The sequence below is a fragment of the Lissotriton vulgaris genome, chromosome 5 (genome assembly GCF_964263255.1).
Source record: "Lissotriton vulgaris chromosome 5, aLisVul1.2, whole genome shotgun sequence".
Taxonomy (NCBI): Eukaryota; Metazoa; Chordata; class Amphibia; order Caudata; family Salamandridae; genus Lissotriton; species Lissotriton vulgaris.
Window position 1 is genome coordinate 1,256,367,721 of NC_141693.1, and position 17,145 is coordinate 1,256,384,865.

Below are 17,145 nucleotides of genomic sequence, written 5' to 3' on the forward strand. Positions count from 1 at the left end.
TGCTACTCATCCCGGCCTAACTTGCTCTTTGATCCCCTGCCCGGCACTTGCCACTCCTGGGCTGTCGTTTTATTACTAGAGGGTACACATGGTGACCTCAGGCTAGCACCTGGAAGCTTGGAGAACTACCACAGAGCTGCTACTGTATATACGGGGGCCGTCTGGCGCGTGTCGCTGCGGACTGCCTCCACTGAGGGATACCGCCGCTGCATGGTGTCTTCTACGTGTGCCTCCCTTGTCTGGTGTTGTAATCCGACTCGGATTACAACACCAGACAACAAGGGAGACACACGTATCCGACTGGGGGTAATGAGCGTCATCAGAACAGTATATTAACTCCTCGCTTGGAAAATCAGATTCCAGGTTAAAACTGCATTTATAAACTTCCGTGCTGTATTTAGATACAAAAAGTAAATATGTTGAATGGTGATAGTTTGTGACTTGTTTAGTTGGTTCTTTTGTTGCTTGTTTTGGTGTTTGCAGTTTAAATAAAAAGAATCTGTGAGGTTCTCAGCATTGTATCTTGAAGTCTGTTATAAAGCTCTGTGGTTATACTGAATAAGCGTCTACCTATGTTATATGACAGCTCTTTAATAATGTAATACTTGCACTTTCATAATTGCTTTATTAACCTTCCTGCTTTCTCAAACTTGCTTGAAAATGCACCATTTTTCCACTATTTCTTCAAAATGTTCTTGCTGGGAAATTCCCCTGAACGCTCCTTAGGGGGTACGGGCTCGCTCGCTACGCTCGCTCGCTACGGTGCAGTATGATTATCAGTTTCCGACTCACCACTTTCAAATGTCACCAGCCACCACTGGTCCCTAGTACTGAGTAGCATTGGTATGTATGGATGTTTTGCGACCGGAATTTAGTCCCAAAACATTCATAATTTATAAACTTCGTAGAGGAGGCGGTAACCCATTTGCAAACGGGAAAAGGGCCCCAAAGGGTTCCCTTTCCCTTTGTGAATATGGGTGAAAATGTTTTAAGAGCAGGCAGTGGTCCCATGGAACACTGCCTACTCTTAAAAAATGAAAAGAAAACTTTTTTAATACCGCCCGATTTCCTTTGAGGAGAATAGGCTGCACTACAAAAAAAAGATTGCTTAATTTAAAAGGTAATCGCAGACATGGTGGTCTGCTGACCCCAGCAGGCCACCATCCCTGTGATTGTAGTCATTCTCAATGGGACACAAATTGCGGCCTGCCTCATGAATATTAATGAGGCAGGTCCATTTGTAAAGCATTGGAAATTCCAACCAGTGTCTGAGACAAATGGAAGTCTATGTACATCGGGCCCTTACCGATTCCTTAAAATTACCAAATAGCGAACCGATAAGTAGGTAACCACTATTAGGTAATACCACTATATTTGTTCCTATGGGCCTAGAGTCTCATAGGTGCAAATGGTTTTGCATTAGCTAATTTGAAAGTACCTTCCTGGTAATCGCAAATTAGGCCTTGGGCCTAACTTGGCGTGGTGGCACTGAGACCAATGAAGCTGAGGTGCTGCTCCCAGCTTGGTCCGCGGTGGACACCGCTGCTGCAGGCGTAGTTTTTTGTTTCCCGAAAAAAATTGTCTGTGGGCACACCAGTCTCCTTAGTAAGTGGCGCCACTTGCTTCTTCTGCTCCTTCTTACTGGCAGTGACACTGGCAACTTTCTTGTTAGAGAAGCTACAGCCACCTTTCTTTAGACCCATCTTCTTAAGATGTCGGAAGAACAGCAGACCGCAGTTGCATGAGTGGCAGAGTTGTCTGTGGCCACACGTGACGTCACGTGATGTTGTGTTGCACACACTGCAGCAGGACTTCTTCCTGGCACTGATGATGAACGATGAGGATGATTGATTCGTGGTTCTCTTTGTGCACCTAAAAGAAAAGGAAGCCAGAGGAACATCAGTTAAATAAATGTTGCATATGTTGTGCTTCAATTAATATTTGCAACTAGGCATTTATTATTATTACAACACACCCAAAAACGGAAAGACCAAAAATAAAAATAGCAATTATTTCTAATCAAAAATTGATGTTTACATTAATAGAAGAGAGACCACACAGAGAGAGTTGTTTCATGCACCACTGAGTACCCCTTGACATAAGTGATGAAAGCAAGGCAGACTGGGTGCAGGCCTATGGCACAAATCACACTGCCTGGCTTCAAAATGGCCCCTTGACCCCCACCCACATGGCCAGGCCCTGCCTGGACCAGGCCTCAAAATGGCCCCCACCCACATGGCCAGGCCCCAACACCACCCCAAAAAATCGAAAAACACACAAAAAACACCACATCCAATGCCATCCATGCCCTAAATGATGTTTAAAATATTCACGAGACCCCACAGAAAGCCTTGGTCCATGCACCACTGAGTACCCCTGGGCATAATGGATGAAAGCTGGGCAGACTGGGTGCAGACCTATAGCACAAAGCCCACTGCCTGGCTTCAAAATGGCCCCTTGATCCCCACCCACATGGCCAGGTCTGCCTGGACCAGGCCTCAAAATGGCCCCCACCCACATGGCCAGGCCTCAACATCACCCCAAAAATCGAAAAACACACACAAAACACCACAATCCAATACCATCCATGCCCTAAATGATGTTTAAAATATTCAAGAGATCCCCACAGAAAGCCTTGGACCATGCACCACTGAGTACCCCTGGGCATAATGGATGAAAGCAGGGCAGACTGGGTGCAGGCCTATGGCACAAAGCACACTGCCTGGCTTCAAAATGGCCCCTTGACCCCCACCCACATGGCCAGGCCCTGCCTGGATCAGGTCTCAAAATGGCCCCCGCCCACATGGCCAGGCCCCAACACCACCCCAGGAAATCGAAAAACACACAAAAAAAACCACAATCCAATGCCATCCATGCCCTAAATGATGTTTAAAATATTCAAGAGACCCCCACAGAAAGTATTGGTCCATGCAACATTGAGTACCCCTGGGTTTACTGGATGAAAGCAGGGCAGTCTGGGTGCAGGCCTATGGCACAAAGCACACTGCTTGGCTTCAAAATGGCCCCTTTGCCCCCACCCACATGGCCAGGCCCTGCCTGGACCAGGCCTCAAAATGGCCCCCACCCACATGGCCAGTTCCCAACAACACCCGAAAAAAGTGAAAAACACACAAAACATCACCCCAATCAATGCCATCCATGCCCTAAATGATGTTTAAATTCAAGACACCCCACAGAAAGACTTGGTCCATGCACCACTGACTACCCCTGGGCCTACTGGGCTTTACACGCAACCCAAAATAAAAAGAAAATCCACATATAACAGTGAGCTAATCAATTCCATGACATATATGATATTTAAGTTCTACAAAACTCACAGAAACAGTTGTATCATACACCCATGACTAACCCTGGGTCTACTGGATACTGTGCCTAACCAGAATATATATTTTTTTTAAGTTGTGAAAAAGTTTTAAAATTGTAGTTGCAGCAACTACAATGCTCCAAACAAGCAACACCCACTTACTTGTAAAATCTCAAATCCAAAATTAATCCTAAAGTGATCCAAACATAAAGTCCTCAAATCCAAATATCCAGCAGCAGCCACAAAAAGTAATCCTTCCAGCTCCAGATCCAAATGAAAAGTGACCAGGACACGAGCAAAGCTCTGGGAGGAGCCTGCTGGACAGGAACAGGAAGTTGGAGACTCTGGGGCACTTCCTTCCTCTCCCACCCCTCCAAAAATGGACTCCTTGCACAAAAAAGTGCAGCCAAATGTCAATCTGAGGAATTATTCTGATCCAAATCCTCATTTTCAGAAGGTTTATGCTGCCTGCGGTACATTTCTTGTGCAGAATTGCAATTTTTGCAAGTTCGAGAAAGCGAGCTGTTCAAATCTCCTGCCGGATGTCAGCTGCGCATCGCATCTACGTGTTCGCAATTGTTTACTCCCGTGATGCGTGATCGCAGGCCTTTATGATGTAGTCGGGTTCTTAAACTCTTGCAGTGCAAGTTGGTGGGCCACTATGACGTACTCGCGGTCGAAAAAGTCTCGCGCGATCACGCAGCCAGATCGAAAATGGCGCAGCGCAAGCAAACCGGGAGGAAAAACAATTGGTGAACAAAGAATCAAGTTAAGTCAACGCCGACTGCGCGAGATTGTATTTTTGAAGCGTGACCAAGCGAAAAAATCCGCTAGCTTGCGAATTGCAGATTTTATGACAATTTTGTGCGATTCGCGGACCGTGAAATTGTCATAAATTCGCAAATTCCGCCAGCGTAGCAGATTTTCAGCCCATACTTAGTTGCAGTATTGCCTGAATGAGGTGCAATATCTAGGTCATGTTATAGAGAAAAGAAAGAGAAAGGTGTCAATCGATCGAATTGAGGCCATAATGGGCATGGCTGTGCCTGCCACACAGAGGGAGGTCAGAATGTTCATAGGGATTGTTGGCTACTGTCGCCAGTGGATTCTCAATTTCTCTCTGATTGTGGTGTTTGACGCACAAGGATGTGAGTGATCCGGTACCATGGGACAATGAATGTATGAATGCATTTTTGGAGCTGAAAGAGGTCTATGTCGTGCTCCGGCCCTGGAAATGCCTTATTGCAATAAGCCTTTTTTATTATTCTGTTGTGAAGAAGAAGGTTGCACATTATCAGTTTTGACTGAGGATCATGGAGGTGTGGGTGGACCAGTTGCCTTCTTCTCAGCAACTTTAGATCCAGTAGCTCCAGTGTTGCCTGGATGTCTCATGTCCGTAGCTGCAACAGTTGTCAGTATTGAAAGGTGTGAAAGCATTGTGATGGGGCATTCTTTAATTGTTTATGTTCTGCATTCTGTTGAGTTGCTCATGCCAAGGACAAAGACCCAGCATCTGACCAACAATAGACTCACACGCTACGAGCAAGTCATACTTGCTGCGGAGAATGTGACTCTAAGGCGGTGCTCCGTCTTGAATCCAGCTACTTTTATGCCTTTACCAAACACACTTGATGAAGATTGTGAGGATCATAACTGTCTTGATGTAACTGAACTCTGCACCAAACAAAGACCTGACATTGCTAATGAACCTCTGACTGACCCTGATGAGATATTCTTTGTTGATGGTTCATGTTTAAGAGACAGTGTCGGTCAGTTGAGAGCAGCGTTTGCTATATGTACCATTACAAGAATGGTTGAAGCTGCTTATCTAGAAGGAGTATACTCTGCACAGGTAGCTGAAATCATTGCCTTGACTCGTGCCTGCCTGGCCACTGAACAATTTTGAATTACCATCTACACCGACAGCCAGTATGGGTTCGGTGTGGTTCACGACATCGGACACTTATGGTCACAGTAGAGAGGTTACATGACATCGTCTGGATCTCATATTAGGAACGGGGAGTTTGTGAGGCTACTATTAGAGGCCTTACAGCGCCCTAAGGAGATTGCAGTGGTGAAGTGTAAAGCCCATGAGAGGGGGATGGATTTTGTCTCTCTTGGTGTACTGACATGGTTTTTGGCTCTATTTCTGAGTGATGGTGACTTTAAGCTTGCTAACATCTTGAATCTCTATTCTTGCTTTGTGTTGGTCCTTTTAAGGCCTTTTTCCAGACCTAGAAGCATAAACTAGAGGATAGCTGCTTAATATGATGATAGATCCCCTATTCTTGACTCTAATCCATCTATTGCCTATTGGCTTTGACATAATTATGTGTCCTTTCATCATCCTACCTATAGTAGAGGGTGGATCCTGTAGTCCTGACTTTATATTACATATTGGTATGGTTTGTGTAGGTACTCTGACAGAGCTAAGTGTTATTTCATCCTTCTCAGGCCTACAAGGCCCAGAACTAGAGAGACTTCATTTTGCTTTCTGTCCCTGCAGAACTGAGATGCTTGCAGGGTAAAGGTAATGTTTTAGTTATAAAGTGTTGTTCGCCCTAAGCGAACCGGAGAGAACCGGCCAGAGCTGAATCTAATCAAGAAGTGTCCCTGGGCTCAGGTCTCTAGACGAAACAAGCAGCTGATCACTGTGGGAGCGTCTAGAGCAAGGAGCCTGGTGCATGGACCTGGAGGGAGGAGGCTACTGGCTGGAACTTTCCACTAGAGGAGAGGATTCCATATTAGCGAAGTGCAGGAGAGGAGGTGTGTCAGTTTGGTTCTTTGAGAGAGAGAAGTAGGATGGTTGCTGGAGCTGAAGAGAACAGCTCAGTTCAATTGGTTTTCTGGAATGGAGAGAGAAGGCAGATAATTGCTGAAGCTGGAGAGAGCAGTCAGATGAACAAAGTTGGAACTGTCAGCTGGAGCTGCCAGTTTATCAGGATGCATTAAAACAGTTACCAGTCAGATGGAAGAGTTGAAGCTGCCAGCTGGAGCAGTTGAGCCAGAGGAGTGAAGCTGTGGTGACGGAGGGAGAGAGAGAGCCCTGATTCCACCAGAGAGAGAGAGAAACATTCCTTCTAATAGGGTGAGGTATTCTAAACTAGTTTGCTTTACACTTACACCTTAATCTTGTCTTTTATTTCCTAGGCTAAAGCCCCCTATTGTATTGCTAATCCTTTTTCTTTCAGCGGTGTGCAGTCTATTTACAGTCCCTGTTAGTTACATGTGGGTGTGCAGTATAATCCATTCCCTCTTTAGCTATTTACAGTCAATTACATGTGAATGTGGTATAGTAATAAAGCTTTACAGAGACCCTGCAGATCTGTGTATGTGTCTATTCCCATTTTACCTTTCAGGCTATGTGTTATAGTATAGTGTTATATTGTAATAAAGATACCCCAGTTCTTAGTGAACCAGTGTGCATGTGTTGTTCTTATGATAGAGCTAACCTTTCTTCTAACCAGATGCTGTATAGTAACTGATGGATCAAAAGGGAGTAGGAGCGCTTAAATCAGGGAATAACTTTTGCATACAGTGTGTGCCTCTTATTTTTATACAGTGAAGGTAACCTTTTCTTCTAGTCAGGGGTTACAGCCAGAACAGATGCTACCCCTGATCAGGTAAGTAACAACTGAATAATTAGGGAGAGAGGAGCCCTTGAACTAAGAGAATAAGTTATACACTAAGTAATTCGGCCTTTATTCATAATATTGTAGTAGTGATCCCCTAGTGAACAGTGAGAGAAACTTCCCAATATAGAGAGAGAGAGAGAGCTGAAGGTATTCATAGGAAAGTGATCGTCGTTGGTAAGCGGCGTTAATGAGAACACCAGGGGGGACACTGGTGTTTATACCCGCAAGATTGCGGCTTGGGATGTAAGTAAGAGAACACCGGGGAGGAGACTGGTGTTTATACCCGCAGGATTGCGGCTTGTTATACCCACAGGATCGTGGCTTGAGTGAGCACTGGTTGTGGCCAATGTGTAATGGTAACTAATCAGAACTGCCCTAGGGTAGATTAGTCTGGGCCCATGTGGTCGCAAGACTATAAGGTATGAGTGTGGTGTAGGGCATGGATGTCCTTAGTAATCAGTGAGTATTCCTAGTAATCCCAATAGATTTAGTGGTGTTTCTGATGATATGAGCTTGTATATTGCAAGTTCCCCAAACCTCAGGTAGGTACCCAGGTGCCTGGATAGATGGGTCCTGAGGAGGGAGGTGGTTACGTTTTGGCAGGGTTGGTGGTGCTCTGGTGAGCTGGTCCTATCTGGTCTGAGAATCCGGTCATAACACTTGGTAACAAATATGCTTATGAAGTTGCACTTTTTTGAGCTGAACAAGACTGTATTTTCACTGGAGATTACACAGGATTGAGCGAAGAGGGAACCTAGTTCAACATGATGGTGGCCATGGCAGACACTAGGGATGAGCTCAAGAGCCTGCAGGAACAGGTTTCAGAACAAAAGAAAAGTGTGTGGATTAAATCAGGATGTGAGAAAGGGGACGTTGACATTTGGGTCTTGAGTGACAGATGAGCAGTGTTGCCTGATGACCAGTTGAACCCAATTGCAAGACAAATTCATGGTGTGGTACATTTGTGTAGAGATGCAATGGTGTGAGTGTTCAGGCAGACATGGTACAATCCACAATTTCATGCAGTGGCTGAAGCTGTGTGTTAGAGGTGTGTCATTGGTCAACAGATGAATGCAGGAAAAAAGACTGTGGTTACATTGAGTCACATTGGGAGGTTGGGGTCTTTCAATAGAATGCAGCTGGATTTCATTGAGATGCCTAGGTGCAATGGGTTGAGGTACATTCTGGTGTTGGTGTGTGTGTTCTCGAGATGGGTAGAGGCTTACCCAACACGAAGGTGTGACACACTCACTGTAGCTAAGTTGTTGTTGAAGGAACTCATACCTAGATTTGGTTTTCCGACCTCTTTGGAATCGGATAGAGGGATACAGTTCCACAGTGAGGTCATGAAGATGCTTTGTACAGCTTTGAATGTGGACCAAAGACTTTATTGTAGCTATCGACCAGAGCCTTCTGGAATAGTGGAGCAGATTAATGGGACTTTGATACCTCGAATGGCAAAGGTGTGTCTATCTACTTCTTTAAAGTGGTCTGATATTTTGCCACTAGTCCTGATGAGCGTTCGCAGTATGCCAACAGGCCTTTGGCCTCATGAAGTGTTGAAGGGGAGGGCAATGAGGTTACCGGCTGTGCCATCAACAGCCTTGATAAAAATCACAGATGATCTCATTCTTGATTATTGCAAGGGACTCGCTGATGTGGTCCGTTCTGTGTTTCATCAGGTGCAGGCTGTTGCCGTTCCAGCCCCAAGTGATCTCTGTCACAACCTGAGTCCAGGAGATTGGGTGCTTCTCTGAAAGCATGTGAGGAAGAGCTGCTTGGACGTTCATTGGGGAGGCTCGTATCAAGTGATACTAGTGATGAACACTGCAGTGAAGTGTGGAGAATTGCCGAACTGGGTGCATGCTTCACACACCACTAGAGTTTCAGCACCCTTGGAAGAAACAGCTCTTCTCCCTAATGAAAGTCCAGCTGTGGTGGTAGATCCCTGGAGGGGACATGCCAAGCTGTGAGGGTTGCTGACAAAGCTGGTTGCTTACCAAGCCAAGCTGAGGAGGGTCGCAACAACAGCAGCACCAGTACTGCCTCGGAAGGGGGAAGTTGCTGTGAGGGTGACTGAAAATCAGAAGGAAGTGGTGCACAGGGTGAGCGAGAAGAAAGCAGAAGAACTCAGAACGCAGAAGAAGTGTGGCCTGAAAGGGAGAGGCAACTGAATCTCCGACTGGTCTCTGAGAGAGATCTCGCTCCTGTATCTGAAGATTCTGAATCGAAAGAGAGTGAAGAAGGGCAAGCTCGTGGAAGTTTGTGAAGGTCAAGACGAACGAGGGTGCCATGTCAGAGATACGCAACTCCGGAGTGGTCTTACGTTGTGACCGATGCCAGGAGTGCTGAGTTCCGAGGGGACTGAGGGAAGTGACAGTGGTCAGCAATAGTCCTAAAGTGAAAATAGACGTGGTGTTGTTGGTTCCAGGACTTGAAAGCAAAGGAATACTGATCATCACAGTTCCGAATCCCGCCATTTTGAGCAGAATTTGTAATTTGATTTTGATCAAATTTATATTTCCTACGTTTGGTTTTGAAGCCCGGTCTCATGAAGTGATTGTTCTTCATCTTGAACTTTTGCAGCATGTTCTGGAGATAATTAGAGCAAATCTTATTTTGGACTAAAGGTGAACTGTTGTAAATAAGTCAAAAGAAGATAACCTAGGCCCGAGTGGAAGAAGAAGAAATTTAGGGACTTTCCGTAGAGGAAGGAGAAGGGCTAAGGAAGTCTTTGGACTGTGTAAATAAAGAACTAAAATTGTAGGGGACTTCATAGGTCTAAATGCATAGTAGGTACACTTGTAGGTGGAGTGATAGTTTTTATAATTCTAGTACACAGTTGCGAGATTCATGAGAGGGTAAGGTGGATTGGACCGATGAAGAGAGATTGCATAAATCGAAAGGGAGTTATGGTCCTATATAAGCATGGGCGAATTTTGCGAATCTGGCGTTCGCAAATTTTGTGAATTTGCGAACTCGCAATCTGCAAAATCCGCGAATTCTCGCGAATTTGCGGATGTTTTTTTTTGTGTTCGCAAGGGTTTCTGCCAGTTCCCGAGGATTTGGTACTAGTTCGCAATTGCGAACTTACTTGTCGGCTCGCAACGGTCGCGACTATGTTGTTTCTACGTCTGGTTCATCATCACAGCCTCCCAGCACCCTCTGTTTCACCACTGCCACCCTCTCTTTCACCCATGCCACCCTCTGGTACATCAATGCCACCCTCTGGTTCATCATCACTGTAGATGATGGGGGGGAAAAGCAAGCACACCTGCCCTGCTTCAACTGACATGAATTAATTTGGGGTTAGTTTATTAATGTGTCACTGTTTTAAAATGCCAGGTCTGGCACCTGCTTCCTTATCAGTAATTTGCTTTCTGTTGCAGTGCAATTTTTTTTTCCAGGACCTTTGTGGCCTACTTGTAGCTATTCTGTGAGCCTGCTGTGAGGGTCAGAGCAGGGTCATACAATTGTTGCAACTAGCAACTGAACTCTGGAGGGGCCCCAGTCAGGAAGCACTACAGTGAATTGTTACTAATGATGAGTTTGAACTCTTGCACCTGCCGATTGCTTTCAGTTTTGCAAAACTCGTTTTTTCTGCAAATTCGCGGGGCATGAATAGTAGCAGTAGTTTGTATTGCAACTGAGGGCACAGCATATATCCGGTTATTACGGTGGACACTCCCTACCTCTCTTAATAACTTTAGTTTAGTAGTAGTACGTCATTCATGTGTGGGTCTATCACTGTTCACTCAATAATAAGCAAAGCACCTAAAGTCATCCCATATGTCATCAAATACATCCCATGTGAAGTGATAGATAATCAGATTATTTAGCTTCTTCATTTTCCTTTTCTAATACTCATTTGCACTGTCGGGTGAAAGCTAAATTAATTAAGCAGTAGCCCTTTTAACAGAGTATTCTCAGTGCCACCCGTAATAGAAAAGTAAGAGCTTCACCACCTGCATGTACTGGACCGGTACAGTAACGCAAGTCTGTCTCACTCACCATAGTGTGCGTCTGTTTTTCTCGGGTGCAAGTTCACTGCGCTTGCATAAGATAACGTACCAATTTTCCTAAACAAGAGAGAAGAAGAAGAAGAAGACTGGTGTACTGTCATAGTCGACTGTAATGGAAGTCCATAGTGCTCGTAGAATTTGTTCCTTAAACTCCCACCAATGTTAGAGCAAGGATGAAGAAGTCGGAGGTTAGATAGATGCTGTCCTCAATAGTTATGTACTGTGCTTTCAATTTGCTACTTGTACTGTGACAACTTTCTGCTCAATCATTTTGTGTTAATCTTAAGGAGCATTGGTTACAGACTATGTCTTTCTTTCTTCATGTAGTTGCTCCTTCCAAATCCAAGAGACCATCAAGGAGGAAGGAGCTGGCTCGAATGGCCCGGCAACGGAGGCTGGATGCCACTGTCGCTGAATATCGGCGGCTGGTGGCCCTGGAGGAGGAGGAGACGCAGTCTGGTAATTCAACAACGTCCACTGGGACAGCTGCATCCTCCTCTGTGCGGGCTGCCAGCCAGCGCAGTGCTCCAGCGGTACGGAGCCGGGCTACCAAAGCCAAACGCCACCGCCGAGCAGCAAAGACAGCAGCTGCCCCCACAGGATTTGCAAGGCATGCCTGCGCTGCTTATCCCTCAGACTGTCCTACCTGGAGCACGAGGTCCTGAACTATAAGAACTTGGTGGAGGGCCTCCGCTTCGAACATGCCACCCTCCGCAAGGAGCATGATGCCCTGGCTGCTAAAGACAACAGCACCCTGCCATAGTGTCCCTTGCCCCTTTTTTAGAGACTTTTGGGTAAGCATGGGCGGAAAATCCGTTTCGCTCGCGGATTTTGCGGATTTTCGGTAAATTCGCAATCCGCGAGATTTGCGAATCTCCCGCAAAATCCGCAAATCCGCGAGCAGCGGATTTTATGGCTTGCTCGCACTGTTCGCGTGAGTTCGCGCCCCGCGAATAAGCGCTAAATTGCAGAAATACGATTTTAGCAAAACTGAAACTACTTACCAGGTTCAAAAGTTCAGGCTCATCATTAGTAGCCATTTCCTGTAGTGCTTCCTGAGGGGCCCCTCCAGAGTTCAGTTGCCAGTTGCAACTATTATGTGACCCTGCTCTGAACCTCAGAATAGTTACACATAGGCCACAAAGGTCCTGAATTACAGCCAAGTGAGACAAGCAGGAGCCAGGCTGGAAGTTCAAATCCATTATTCAGCCCCTAATTCATTATTGTCAGTTGGGGCAGGGCAGGTGTTGTAACTAATTTTGCAACAATGAAAGCACTTAGCAAGTGCAAAAGATCACTAATCAGGAAGCACTAAGGAAGCAGGTGCCAGCTAAAAAAATATTCTGTGACACATTAATCAGCCCCAAATTAATTCAGGTCACTTGAGGCAGGGAAGGCGTGCTTTGCTTTGCCACAATAATGTACACTGACTGGACAACCAGAGGGTGCTGTGATGAAACAGAGGGTGGCATGGGTGGGCCAGAGGGTGGCATGAGTAGTCAGAGAGTGGCAGTGGTGACTGAGAGTGGCAAACACAAAAAAAACAAAAAAACAAAAAAAATCCGCAAATTCGCGAGAATTCGCGGATTTTGCGGATTGCGAGTTCGCAAATCCGCAAAATTCGCGAACGCGAGATTCGCAAAATTCGCCCATGCTTACTTTTGGGGGGTGGGAATTGGGAGTTGGGTTTTTGGGGACTTTTGAAGGACAATCGTTGGGGTTAGGGAGGGTCTTGCGGGAGATTATTTTGTTAGGGCTATAAAAATATACTTTTTGAAACTTTATCTGACCATACCTGTTTTTTACTGCTTTTGAGTCTGGTGGGTGGGGGTTTAACAGTAAGTTTGTTTTTCTGAATAGTCCTAGGACTTTAGTAGTACTACCGTCAATCTCTCGTCTCTCCTAATACTCCATTATACTACCTCCAACCAAACGCTTATCTTACCTGTAATTTCTGTTTGAAAGTAGGGCTAGGCCAAGGGCTGGCTCCACGGGAAATGGTGATTAAGGTTGCAATCCAGGGCGGCTGAAATTTCCTCCTCCTTGTGGTGGTACTAGTGGTGTGACACAGTGGCAGTTGCATGGCTATGGAAAAAAAGAAAATGAAACCTGGTTTGTCCTTACTGCAGCATTACAACGGTACGATAGAGATTATAGCAGGTGACAGTACACTAGACTACAACAGTGCAACAATGTAGCCTAACAAATGGTAAAGTATTTATAGTATAACTTGTACTTGCGTAGGATTTCTTTGACATTGGCTAATACTACAAGAAATAGTACTGAAGCTGAGTAAGTCTAGAATATATCCTCGGATTCCTTCACCAGCCTGTTGCTATGACCTTATCCTCCCCAGCAAGTATGTGGAATTATTGATGTCAGTTAGTCACACATCAAGCAAAACCACACAACCCGGGGGAAGAGGGTTAGGGTTTGTAAAATGGATAGGAATGGGGGTTTCTTTTTGGGTAGGTTTTGTTGAGAGAAAAAAAAAAGCACAGCACGGACAAACAATAATTGAACATAAAGAAATTTTTGGGTACAAAGCTAACCATAAATCTTTTACGTGACATAAAGGAAGTGCATGCACTACTGAATGCATTGTTACAGAAAAGTAAGTAGTACTTTCGACAACCGTGAATGACAGAATGCGACAGTACAGGGCTACATTAAATTAGGTTTAAAAAATAGCCGAAGTAAAACCTATAGAATGGCTGTAGGGATCAATTTAGAAGCAGAGAGATCCAAGAAATGCAGTCACACACACTCATTGAATAAAATAATGGATACTGTATCTGTATTGTTGTACTTGTCCTGTTGAATTTGGTAAGTAAGTTGCATGCAGCAAACAATTCCTCTTATTAGCGGCACTCCTCCATTCCAGCTGACGCTTCGTCCATCAATGTTGGTGACCAGAAGACACCCTGTCCACTGCCTGCCTGGCGGATGCTGAATTGCGGCTCGCTAATGTGAAGCCTGACTCCATCCTTTTTTCCCCATTGCAGAGGTATGTACGCTGTGTAGTGCAAAAAGTCACACTTTGATTTTCCTAATAGACAGTACAACATTTTTGAAAGTGCGTACTCTGTCTGAGTCACCTTTTCAAGGATAAATAAGTATGGGGAAATTAATTTAGCGGATCTTTCCCCTCAAGCTAGGTGTACTGTAAACTGTGTTTTAGAACAAAATTAGACCTTCCCAGCAGTGCTTCCACCCAGGCCCTTACTAAAGCCAGTTGCAAAAATGTAGAAGACCCCAATCAGATCTCAAAAAACGAGGCCTAGCAGAAAACTGGTGACAAAACGTACTTCGAAAGTAAAAGTAGGCCCAAATACCCCCTTACCCACCGTGGATTGTATTCAAACCACTTGCAAGCAAGCAAAAGTATCCATAGCCAGCATCGCTCCAAGACTCGAAAACCCCCCCACCCAAACACATGCAATAGAAATACTGCTACCCCTAACGAGCCCTAAGTTAAGAATAGTGGCAGAGGCTTTCTTTAACTATGACAAATCCCCCCTTTCCTACCATGGATTTTCTTCAAATGACTTGCAACCAAAATTACACATTCTCACGAGTGCTCTAAGACCTCAGAACTCAGTTGCAAAAATCTAGAACACCCCAAAACACATGCAATCCTGCTGCTAGGGCTAACCCTAACGAACCCTAAGTTACGAAAAGTGCCAAAAGGCTTTTACTTATGGATTTTGTCCCAATCACTTGTATCCGGTATTAGACCTTCCCAGGAATGCCCCAAGACCCGCCAACCCACCCGCCAAAAAGCACAACACCCCCAAACAGCCCAAAAGCAAAATCTCATACTTACAATATTTCTCGGCCTTCGGTCCAAACGCGCTGTGTAGCTAGGCCATAACTCCGGTTTACCACCACGGATTTCCTGAAAAGCAAATGCAATCAAGATTAGACTGTCCCAGCAGTGCTCCCAGACCCCGAAACTCACCCACAAACAGCCGGAACCCCCCAAAGAGCTCCTCAAAGGCAAGCAAGTCAGCAAAAACACAAAAAAATTCCGCCTCCGATTTGGTCCAAACCACTTTTATCCGGTATTAGAGCTTCCCAGCAATGGCCCCAGAGCCGTCAACCCAGGAGAAAACGAGTAGAAGACCCCCAAACAGCCAAAGAGCGAAAGTACAAAAATGGGGACAGTCATTTTTTTGCAAATTTCCCAAATCACTCCGCGCGCGCTCTGCAGCTAGGCCCTAACTCCCCTCTGCCACCATGGATTTGCTTCAAACCTCTTGCAAAGTAAAGTATCCATAGCCAGCAGTGCTCCCAGACCCCGAAACCCACCCACAAACACCAGGAAGCCCCCCAAACAGGCCCCCGAAAACGCTGCATTGAGCAAAATGTCAGAAATAGCAACAACAAAAAATCAGCGTGGATTTTGTCCCAACCACTTGTATCCGGTATTAGACCTTCCCAGGAATGCCCCAAGACCCGCCAACCCACCCGCCAAAAAGCACAACACCCCCAAACAGCCCAAAAGCAAAATCTCATACTTACAATATTTCTCGGCCTTCGGTCCAAACGCGCTGTGTAGCTAGGCCATAACTCCGGTTTACCACCACGGATTTCCTGAAAAGCAAATGCAATCAAGATTAGACTGTCCCAGCAGTGCTCCCAGACCCCGAAACTCACCCACAAACAGCCGGAACCCCCCAAAGAGCTCCTCAAAGGCAAGCAAGTCAGCAAAAACACACAAAAAATTCCGCCTCCGATTTGGTCCAAACCACTTTTATCCGGTATTAGAGCTTCCCAGTAATGGCCCCAGAGCCGTCAACCCAGGAGAAAACGAGTAGAAGACCCCCAAACAGCCAAAGAGCAAAAGTACAAAAATGGGGACAGTCATTTTTTTGCAAATTTCCCAAATCACTCGGCGCACGCTCTGCAGCTAGGCCCTAACTCCCCTCTGCCACCATGGATTTGCTTCAAACCTCTTGCAAAGTAAAGTATCCATAGCCAGCAGTGCCCCCAGACCCCGAAACCCACCCACAAACACCAGGAAGCCCCCCAAACAGGACCCCGAAAACGCTACATTGAGCAAAATGACAGAAATAGCAAAAAAAATCAGCGTGGATTTTGTCCCAACCACTTGAATCCGGTATTAGACCTTCCCAGAAATGCCCCAAGACCCGCCAACCCACCCGCCAAAAAGCACAACACCCCCAAACAGCCCAAAAGCAAAATCTCATACTTACAATATTTCCCGGCCTTCGGTCCAAACGCGCTGTGTGGCTAGGCCATAACTCCGGCTTACCACCACGGATTTCCTGAAAAGCAAATGCAATCAAGATTAGACTGTCCCAGCAGTGCTCCCAGACCCCGAAACTCACCCACAAACAGCCGGAACCCCCCCAAAGAGCTCATCAAAGGCAAGCAAGTCAGCAAAAACACAAAAAAAATTCCACCTCTGATTTGGTCCAAACCACTTTTATCCGGTATTAGAGCTTCCCAGCAATGGCCCCAGAGCCGTCAACCCAGGAGAAAACGAGTAGAAGACCCCCAAACAGCCAAAGAGCAAAAGTACAAAAATGGGGACTTAGTCATTTTTTTGCAAATTTCCCAAATCACTCTGCGCGCGCTCTGCAGCTAGGCCCTAACTCCCTTCTGCTACCATGGATTTGCTTCAAACCTCTTGCAAAGTAAAGTATCTATAGCCAGCAGTGCTCCCAGACCCCGAAACCCACCCGCAAACACCAGGAAGCCCCCCAAACAGGCCCCCGAAAACGCTACATTGAGCAAAATGTCAGAAATAGCAACAAAAAAAATCAGCATGGATTTTGTCCCAACCACTTGTATCCGGTATTAGACCTTCCCAGGAATGCCCCAAGACCCGCCAACCCACCTGCCAAAAAGCACAACACCCCCAAACAGCCCAAAAGCAAAATCTCATACTTACAATATTTCTCGGCCTTCGGTCCAAACGCGCTGTGTAGATAGACCATAACTCCAGTTTACCACCACGGATTTCCTGAAAAGCAAATGCAATCAAGATTAGAGTGTCCCAGCAGTGCTCCCAGACCCCGAAACTCACCCACAAACAGCCGGAACCCCCAAAGAGCTCCTCAAAGGCAAGCAAGTCAGCAAAAACACACAAAAAATTCCGCCTCCGAATTGGTCCAAACCACTTTTATCCGGTATT